Source organism: Salmo salar, unplaced genomic scaffold, assembly GCF_965601325.2.
Source record: "Salmo salar unplaced genomic scaffold, fSalSal1 ptg000867l, whole genome shotgun sequence".
Classification (NCBI taxonomy): domain Eukaryota; kingdom Metazoa; phylum Chordata; class Actinopteri; order Salmoniformes; family Salmonidae; genus Salmo; species Salmo salar.
The window spans coordinates 116,738-127,500 of record NW_027675530.1 but is presented as its reverse complement, the minus strand read 5'-3'; the positions used below and the strand labels follow the sequence as shown (position 1 = coordinate 127,500).

At 40.7% G+C, this 10,763-nt stretch overlaps 1 protein-coding gene and 1 long non-coding RNA gene across 2 annotated transcripts in view; one reads left to right on the top strand and one right to left on the bottom strand.

Annotated features, from left to right (window-relative positions):
• Positions 1–7,124, bottom strand: part of LOC145877331 (stonustoxin subunit beta-like) — a 10,639-nt gene extending 3,515 nt beyond the window's left edge. The window contains exons 1-2 of the mRNA XM_082972646.1: positions 6,938–7,124; positions 5,926–6,099 (exon numbers count right to left, since the gene is read on the bottom strand). The gene's annotated coding sequence lies outside the window, so the exon portion shown is untranslated. The remainder of the gene's footprint in view (positions 1–5,925; positions 6,100–6,937) is intronic.
• The window catches only part of LOC145877332 (uncharacterized), a 166,532-nt gene that overhangs the window by 150,507 nt on the left and 5,262 nt on the right, over positions 1–10,763 (top strand). The window lies entirely within an intron of this gene.

The following is a 10,763-nucleotide window of genomic DNA, read 5'->3' as shown; positions in this document are numbered from 1 at the left end:
CAAATTATCAATGTGTTACCTGCAGATAGAAACATGTATAGTACAAATATTTGAGTAGACTGACCAGACCAGTTTAAAAGCAGTATCAGTCAAAAGACAGACAGTGAGGTATCAGATTTAGATTGTATTGAGTATACAGTCCACACCATATCTATTTTGACAGTGAAGATAACAATTTAAATGTGGTTCTAAACTCTAACATTTTGGATTTCAGATCAAATGTTTCATATGAGGTGACAGTATATAATGCCACCTTTTATTTGAGGATATTTTCATACATATCTGTTTCACCATTTAGAAAAATGAAAGCACTTTATGTATCTAGTCCCCCTATTTAAAGAAGTCATATGTTTTCTGACCAATTCACTCATAGTGGCTTAAAGTAGTCACAATTTGAGTATTTGATCCGATATTCCTTGAACACAGCGACTACATCAAGCTTGTGACTCAAACTCGTTGATTGATTTTTCAGTTTGTTTTGGTTGTGTTTTGGGTTGTGTTTTGCCCAATATTAAAATGGTGGATGGTGTAACGTCTGCTTCCAGCTCACACTCTCAAACACGTAGATCCCCCTGAACGCAGCTCACTCTCCAGATCCCAGTCACCTGAATTCTGATCACCTGTTCACACACCTGTATGTCATTATCAAACTCTATTTAGTTCAGTTCTTTGCACCCCCATCATTGTGATGTAATGTTTGATTTGCGACACACAGCTATTCGGAGCGCTGACTTTCCTTTAATTTACTCCTCCCGTGTATGATAGTTTTTGCCTGCCTCCCTGCCTCCCTAACGACGCCTTTTGCCTATTCCCTGCCTGTACCTTAGCCCATTGGATTTCCTGTTATCAACCTATTCCCTGCCTGTACCTTAGCCCATTGGATTTCCTGTTATCAACCTATTCCCTGCCTGTACCTTAGCCCATTGGATTTCCTGTTATCAACCTATTCCCTGCCTGTACCTTAGCCCATTGGATTTCCTGTTATCAACCTATTCCCTGCCTGTACCTTAGCCCATTGGATTTCCTGTTATCAACCTATTCCCTGCCTGTACCTTAGCCCATTGGATTTCCTGTTATCAACCTATTCCCTGCCTGTACCTTAGCCCATTGGATTTCCTGTTATCAACCTATTCCCTGCCTGTACCTTAGCCCATTGGATTTCCTGTTATCAACCTATTGCCTGATCTCCCGGACCACGGCCTTTTCCCTGCCTGTTGCATTTTTGGACCCTTTTTGATCTTCTGCCTGCCCCTGGACCTGTGGTCCTTTACAATAAACACCTGCTGAGCCCTGCACTTGAAACCAGCTCTCTGTCTCCCATCGTGTTCATTACAGATGGTGACTGGAGTCATTTTATTTATAAGTGAGTAGATAACATGTTTCTAAACACTACTAAAAGCATCCTGATGATGCCATGATTAAGAAAAATCATGAATGAATCATGAATAATAGTGAGAAAGTTACAGAAGCTACAATAAAACATGCTAACCTCTCACCATTACCAATAACAGAGGCTACAACAAAACATGCTAACCTCTCACCATTACCAATAACAGAGACTACAACAAAACATGCTAACCTCTCACCATTACCAATAACAGAGACTACAACAAAACATGCTAACCTCTCACCATTACCAATAACAGAGGCTACAACAAAACATGCTAACCTCTCACCATTACCAATAACAGAGGATACAACAAAACATGCTAACCTCTCACCATTACCAATAACAGAGGATACAATAAAACATGCTAACCTCTCACCATTACCAATAACAGAGACTACAACAAAACATGCTAACCTCTCACCATTACCAATAACAGAGGCTACAACAAAACATGCTAACCTCTCACCATTACCAATAACAGAGGCTACAACACAACATGCTAACCTCTCACCATTACCAATAACAGAGGCTACAACAAAACATGCTAACCTCTCACCATTACCAATAACAGAGGCTACAACAAAACATGCTAACCTCTCACCATTACCAATAACAGAGGATACAACAAAACATGCTAACCTCTCACCATTACCAATAACAGAGGATACAACAAAACATGCTAACCTCTCACCATTACCAATAACAGAGGATACAACAAAACATGCTAACCTCTCACCATTACCAATAACAGAGGCTACAACAAAACATGCTAACCTCTCACCATTACCAATAACAGAGGCTACAACAACACATGCTAACCTCTCACCATTACCAATAACAGAGGCTACAACAACACATGCTAACCTCTCACCATTACCAATAACAGAGACTACAACAAAACATGCTAACCTCTCACCATCACCAATAACAGAGGCTCATTCCTCATTATTCACGATTAATTCCTGATTATTCATAATCATGGTAGCATCCACATGAATGTAGAAGTGTTCAGAAACATCTATTCTTACTGACAATACAAGTGAAGTGACTCCAAAATGACAGGACATTATTCACTATTCAGTTTCTATTAGGAAAAACATCATCCAAAACACAACCAAGACAAACTGAAAATTAATTCAACAAGTTAGTAGAATCACAAGCTTGATGTAATCACTGCAGGCATGGAATATGGGACTAAATACTAAACTTATGATTAAATAAATTTGTCCAAATAATTAAGACTTCTTCAAATGGGAGAACTAAACTCAGCAATAAAAGAAACGTCCTCTCACTGTCATTTGCGTTTATTTTCAGAAAACTTAACATGTGTAAATATTTGTATGAACATAACAAGATTCAACAACTGAGACATAAACTGAACAAGTTCCACAGACATGTGACTAACAGAAATGGAATAATGTGTCCCTGAACAAAGGGGGGGGGTCAAAATCAAAAGTAACAGTCAGTATCTGGTGTGGCCACCAGCTGCATCAAGAACTGCAGTGCATCTCTTCCTCATGGACTGCACCAGATTTGCCAGTTCTTGATGTGAGATTACCCCACTCTTCCACCAAGGCACCTGCAAGTTCCTGGACATTTCTGGGGGGAATGGCCTTAGCCCTCACCCTCCGATCCAACAGGTCCCAGATGTGCTCAATGGGACTGAGATTTCGGGCTCTTCGCTGGCCATGGCAGAACACTGACATTCCTGTCTTGCAGGAAATCACGCACAGAACATGCTGTATGGCTGGTGGCATTGTCATGCTGGAGGGTCATGTCAGGATGAGCCTGCAGGAAGGGTACCACATGAGAGAGGAGGATGTCTTCCCTGTAACGCACAGCATTGAGATTGCCTGCAATGACATCAAGCTCAGTCCGATGATGCTGTGACACACTGCCCCAGACCATGACGGACCCTCCACCTCCAAATCAATCCCGCTCCAGAGTACAGGCCTCGGTGTAACGCTCATTCCTTCGACGATAAACGCGAATCCGACCCTCACCCCTGGTGAGCCAAAACCTCGACTCGTCAGTGAAGAGCACTTTTTGACAGTCCTGTCTGGTCCAGCAACGGTGGGTTTGTGCCCATAGGCGACGTTGTTGCCGGTGATGTCTGGTGAGGACCTGCCTTACAACAGGCCTACAAGCCCTCAGCCCAGCCTCTCTCAGCCTATTGAGGACAGTCTGAGCACTGATGGAGGGATTGTGCATTCCTGGTGTAACTCGGGCAGTTGTTGCCATCCTGTACCTGTCCCGCAGGTGTGATGTTCAGATGTACCGATCCTGCGCAGGTGTTGTTACACATGGTCTGCCACTGTGAGGACGAACAGCTGTCCGTCCTGTCTCCCTGTAGCGCTGTCTTAGGCGTCTCATAGTACGGACATTGCAATTTATTGCCCTGGCCACATTTGCAGTCCTCATGCCTCCTTGCAGCATGCCTAATGCACGTTCACACAGATGAGCAGGGACTCTAGGCATCTTTCTTTGGGTGTTTTTCAGAGTCAGTAGAAAGGCCTCTTTAGTGTCCTAAGTTATCATAACTGTGACCTTCATTGCCTACCGTCTGTAAGCTGTTAGTGTCTTAAGGACCATTCCACAGGTGCATGTTCATTAATTGTTTATGGTTCATTGAACAAGCATGGGGAAACAGTGCTTAAACCCTTTTCAATAAAGATCTGTGAAGTTATTTTGATTTTTACGAATTATCTTTGAAAGACAGGGTCCTGAAAAAGGGATGTTTCTTTTTTTGCTGAGTTTAGATGCCGAAAGTGCTTTCATATCTAAAACGGTAAAAAATACAGTCTTGGCCAAAAGTTTTGAGAATGACACAAATATTAATTTTCACAAAGTCTGCTGCCTCAGTTTGTATGATGGCAATTTGCGTATACTCGAGAATGTTATGAAGAGTGATCAGATCAATTGCAAATAATTGCCAAGTTCCTCTTTGCCATGCAAATGAACTGAATCCCCCAAAAACATTGCCACAAAAGGACCAGCTGACATCATGTCAGTGATTCTCTCGGTAACACAGGTGTGAGTGTTGACGAGGACAAGGCTGGAGATCACTCTGTCATGCTGATTGAGTTCGAATAACAGACTGGAAGCTTCAAAAGGAGGGTGGTGCTTGGAATCATTGTTCTCCCTCTGTCAACCATGGTTACCTGCAAGGAAACACGTGTCGTCATCATTGCTTTGCACAAAAAGGGCTTCACAGGCAAGGATATTGCTACCAGTAAGATTGCACCTAAATCAACCATTTATTGGATCATCAAGAACTTCAAGGAGAGCGGTTCAATTGTTGTGAAGAAGGCTTCAGGGCGCCCAAGAAAGTCCAGCAAACGCCAGGACCGTCTCCTAAAGTTGATTCAGCTGCGGGATCGGGGCACCACCAGTACAGAGCTTGCTCAGGAATGGCAGCAGGCAGGTGTGAGTTTTTCGGAGGATGGCCTGGTGTCAAGAAGGGCAGCAAAGAAGCCACTTCTCTCCAGGAAAAACATCAGGGACAGACTGATATTCTGAAAAAGGTACAGGGATTGGATTGCTGAGGACTGGGGTAAAGTCATTTTCTCTGATGAATCCCCTTTCCGATTGTTTGGGGCATCCGGAAAAAAGCTTGTCCGGAGAAGGCAAGGTGAGCACTACCATCAGTCCTGTGTCATGCCAACAGTAAAGCATCCTGAGACCATTCATGTGTGGGGTTGCTTCTCAGCCAAGGGAGTGGGCTCACTCACAATTTTGCCTAAGAACACAGCCATGAATAAAGAATGGTACCAACACATCCTCCGAGAGCAACTTCTCCCAACCAGTCAGGAACAGTTTGGTGACGAACAATGCCTTTTCCAGCATGATGGAGCACTTTGCCATAAGGCAAAAGTGATAACTAAGTGGCTCTGGGAACAAAACATCGATATTTTGGGTCCATGGCCAGGAAACTCCCCAGACCTTAATCCCATTGAGAACTTGTGGTCAATCCTCAAGAGGCAGGTGGACAAACAAAAACCCACAAATTCTGACAAACTCCAAGCATTGATTATGCAAGAATGGGCTGCCATCAGTCAGGATGTGGCCCAGAAGTTAATTGACAGCATGCCAGGGCAGATTGCAGAGGTCTTGAAAAAGAAGGGTCAGCACTGCAAATATTGACTCATTGCTTCAACTTCATGTGATTGTCAATAAAAGCCTTTGACACTTATGAAATGCTTGTAATTATACTTCAGTATTCCATAGTAACATCTGACAAAAATATCTAAAGACACTGAAGCAGTAGACTTGTGAAAATTAATATTTGTGTCATTCTCAAAACTTTTGGCCACGACTGTATATGTATGAATACCTTTAAATAAAAGGTGACATTCTGTACTGTCACCTAATATGAAACATTCGATCTCAAATCCAAAATGCTGGAGCATAGCACCACATTTAAAACTGTAAGCTTCACTGTCCAAACACATATGGTGTGGACTATGTGTGCCTAGTAAACACATGTGGATCTGGTGAACAGTTATCACTTGTTGACCAACTACAGGAATACTGACCTCAGAGTCTCCAGTTTACAGTGGGGATTCCCCAGTCCAGCAGAGAGCAGCTCCACTCCTGAATCCTTCAGGTCATTGTTACTCAGGTCCAGCTCTCTCAGGTGTGAGGGGTTTGACTCCAGAGCTGAGACCAGAGAAGCACAGCCTTCCTCTGTGACTCCACAGCCTGACAGCCTGCAAAGAGTCAAATCATATTAAAATCACACTGCTATGCTTTGGTGGTGAAAATAGAAGCAGTATATTTTTATTAACATATTCAGATACATCAGTCTCCTGAAACCTGCCATATATATTCATAAATTAATGTATCATTATTAGAAATGACAAATTATCAAAGTTTTGCCTGCAGATAGAAACATGTATAATACAAATATTTGAGTAGACTGACCAGACCAGTTTAAAAGCAGTATCAGTCAAAAGACAGACAGTGAGGTATCAGATTTAGATTGTATTGAGTATACAGTCCACACCATATCTATTTTGACAGTGAAGATAACAATTTAAATGTGGTTCTAAACTCTAACATTTTGGATTTCAGATCAAATGTTTCATGTGAGGTGACAGTATATAATGTCACCTTTTATTTGAGGATATTTTAATTCATATCTGTTTCACCATTTAGACAAATAAAAGCACTTTATGTATCTAGTCCCCCCATTTGAAGAAGTCATAAGTATTCTGACCAAATCACTCATAGTGTATTAAAATAGTCAAACGTTTAGTATTTGGTCCCATATTCCTTTAATGCAACAACTACATCAAGCTTGTGACTCAAAGTCGTGTGTTGCATTTGCAGTTTGTTTTGGTTGTGTTTTGGGTTATGTTTTGCACAATATTAAAATGGTGGATGTTTTCTGTCTAAGTGAGAAGATACATGCTGGAGCATAGCACCAAATTTAAAACTTTAAGCTTCACTGTCCAAACACATATGGTGTGGACTATGTGTGTCTGGTAAACACATGTGGATCTGGTGAACAGTTATCACTTGTTGACCAACTACAGGAATACTGACCTCAGAGTCTCCAGTTTACAGTGGGGATTCCCCAGTCCAGCAGAGAGCAGCTTCACTCCTGAATCCTTCAGGTCATTGTTACTCAGGTCCAGCTCTCTCAGGTGTGAGGGGTTTGACCTCAGAGCTGAGACCAGAGAATCACAGCCTTCCTCTGTGACCAGACAGCCTGACAGCCTGCAAAGAGTCAAATCATATTAAAACCACACTGATATTCTTTGGTGGTGAAAATAGTGGCAGTATATTTCTTCAACATATTCAGATATATCAGTGTCCTGAAACCTTCCATATCTATTCAGAAATTAATGTATCATATTATAAATTACAAATTATCAACGTTTTGCCTGCAGATAGAAACATGTATAGTACAAATATTTGAGTAGACTGACCAGACCAGTTTAAAAGCAGTATCAGTCAAAAGACAGACAGTGAGTTATCAGATTTAGATTGTATTGAGTATACAGTCCACACCATATCTATTTTGACAGTGAAGATAACATTTTAAATGTGGCTCTATACTCCAACATTTTGGATTTGAGATCAAATGTTTCATTTGAGGTGACAGTATAAAATGTCACCTTTTATTTGAGGATATTTTCATACATATCTGTTTCACGTTTAAAAATGAAAGCACTTTATGTATCTAGTCCCCCTATTTGAAGAAGTCATAAGTATTTTGACCAATTCATTTATAGTGTATTAAAGTAGTCAAAAGATTAGTGTTTGGTTGTAAACTAGTTGGTTGCATTTGCAGTTTGTTTTGGTTGTGTTTTGCCCAATAATAAAATGGTGGATGATGACTGGATAATTTTCTGTCTAAGTGAGTAGATAACATGTTTCTAAACACTAAATTAATCCTGATGATAACATGATTAATACAAATCATGAATGAATCATCAATAATAATGAGAGAGAAAGTTACAGAGTCTACAACAGAACATGCTAACCTCTCACCATTACCAATAACAGAGACTACAACAAAACATGCTAATCTCTCACCATTACCAATAACAGAGGCTACAACAAAACATGCTAACCTCTCACCATTACCAATAACAGACTACAACAAAACATGCTAACCTTTCACCATTACCAATAACAGAGACTACAACAAAACATGCTAACCTCTCACCATTACCAATAACAGAGACTACAACAGAACATGCTAACCTCTCACCATTACCAATAACAGAGGCTACAACAAAACATGCTAACCTCTCACCATTACCAATAACAGAGACTACAACAAAACATTCTAACCTCTCACCATTACCAATAACAGAGGATACAACAAAACATGCTAACCTCTCACCATTACCAATAACAGAGGCTACAACAAAACATGCTAACCTCTCACCATTACCAATAACAGAGGATACAACAAAACATGCTAACCTCTCACCATTACCAATAACAGAGGCTACAACAAAACATGCTAACCTCTCACCATTACCAATAACAGAGGCTACAACAAAACATGCTAACCTCTCACCATTACCAATAACAGAGGCTACAACAAAACATGCTAACCTCTCACCATTACCAATAACAGAGGGGGTTTGATCTTTGTTAGTAGAATCACAAGCCTCACTGCAGGTGTCAGGAATCCCGCTTCCTGAGTCTGTTTCTGCCTGAGCTGACTGTTTTCTGTTTGGAGTCTAAGGGTGCGTTCAGAAACCTATCTGGTTGCTAGGCAATGAAGTTAGGCGGGAGATCTAGTGATTACCCTACACCTGCATCTCATCAACCTTCTGCACACCTGGTCCTGATCATCACCTCTTCATAAGCCCTGAGCTGACATCCATTCCCTGCTGGATCGTTAGCAACGAACAGCCTCATGTTTCCTGAGCTAGTCTTGTTGTTTTGTCCTTGTTACTGGTTACTCACCCCCCGTTTACTCTGTCTACAGTCATCCTCCCGGAACATTCAACTCCCTTGCCTGGCCGTCGGTGGATACAGTGACGTCATTGAATCCACCCATCTACTCTCATCAACTCACCTCCGCTGCCGCTCTGTCTCCTGGATCACTCAAATTACACATCAAGACTACCAATAAATACTCACCTTCATTTTACTCACCTTGTCCTGGTCTGCTTCTGGGTTCTGTCTTAGAGAAACGTGACAGCAGGCATGGAATATGGGACAACATGCTAAACTTATGACTACTTTAATACACTATAAGTAATATGTCCGAATAATTACGACTTTTTCAAATGGGAGAACTACATGCATAAAGTACTTTCATATCTGATAATACTGACCTCAGAGTCTCCAGTTTACAGTGGGGATTCCCCAGTCCAGCAGAGAGCAGCTTCACTCCTGAATCCTTCAGGTCATTGTTACTCAGGTCCAGCTCTCTCAGGTGTGAGGGGTTTGACCTCAGAGCTGAGGCCAGAGAAGCACAGCCTTCCTCTGTGACTAGACAGCCTGACAGCCTGCAAAGAGTCAAATCATATTAAAATCACACTGCTATTCTTTGGTGGTGAAAATAGTAGCAGTATATTTTTTCAACATATTTAGATATATCAGTGTCCTGAAACCTTCCATATCTATTCGTAAATTAAAGTATCATATTATAAATTACAAATTATCAAAGTTTTGCCTGCAGATAGAAACATGTATAGTACAAATATTTGAGTAGACTGACCAGACCAGTTTAAAAGCAGTATCAGTCAAAAGACAGACAGTGAGGTATCAGATTTAGATTGTATTGAGTATACAGTCCACAACATATCTATTTCGACAGTGAAGATAACATTTTAAATGTGGCTCTAAACTCCAACATTTTGGATTTCAGATCAAATGTTTCATATGAGGTGACAGTATATAATGTCACCTTTTATTTGAGGATATTTTCATACATATCTGTTTCACCATTTAGAAAAATGAAAGCACTTCATGCATCTAGTCCCCCTATTTAAAAAAGTCATATGTTTTCTGACCAATTCACTCATAGTGTATTAAATTAGTCAAAAGTTTATTATTTGGTCCCATATTCTTTGACTGCAATGACTACATCAAGCCTGTGACTACCATGATTGAGAAAGATCATGAATAATAATGAGTGAGAGAGTTACAGAGGCTACAACAAAACATGCTAACCTCTCACCATTACCAATAACAGAGGCTACAACAAAACATGCTAACCTCTCACCATTACCAATAACAGAGGCTACAACAAAACATGCTAACCTCTCACCATTACCAATTACAGAGGCTACAACAAAACATGCTAACCTCTCACCATTACCAATAACAGAGGCTACAACAAAACATGCTAACCTCCCACCATTACCAATAACAGAGGTTACAACAAAACATGCTAACCTCTCACCATTACCAATAACAGAGGCTACAATAAAACATGCTAACCTCTCACCATTACCAATAACAGAGACTACAACAAAACATGCTAACCTCTCACCATTACCAATTACAGAGGCTACAACAAAACATGCTAACCTCCCACCATTACCAATAACAGAGGTTACAACAAAACATGCTAACCTCTCACCATTACCAATAACAGAGGCTACAACAAAACATGCTAACCTCTCACCATTACCAATAACAGAGACTACAACAAAACATGCTAACCTCTCACCATTACCAATAACTGAGGATACAACAAAACATGCTAACCTCTCACCATTACCAATAACAGAGGCTACAACAAAACATGCTAACCTCATCATTACCAATTTATTTATTTATTTCACCTTTATTTAACCAGGTAGGCAAGTTGAGAACAAGTTCTCATTTACAATTGCGACCTGGCCAAGATAAAGCAAAGCAGTTCGACACATATAACAACACAGAGTAACACATG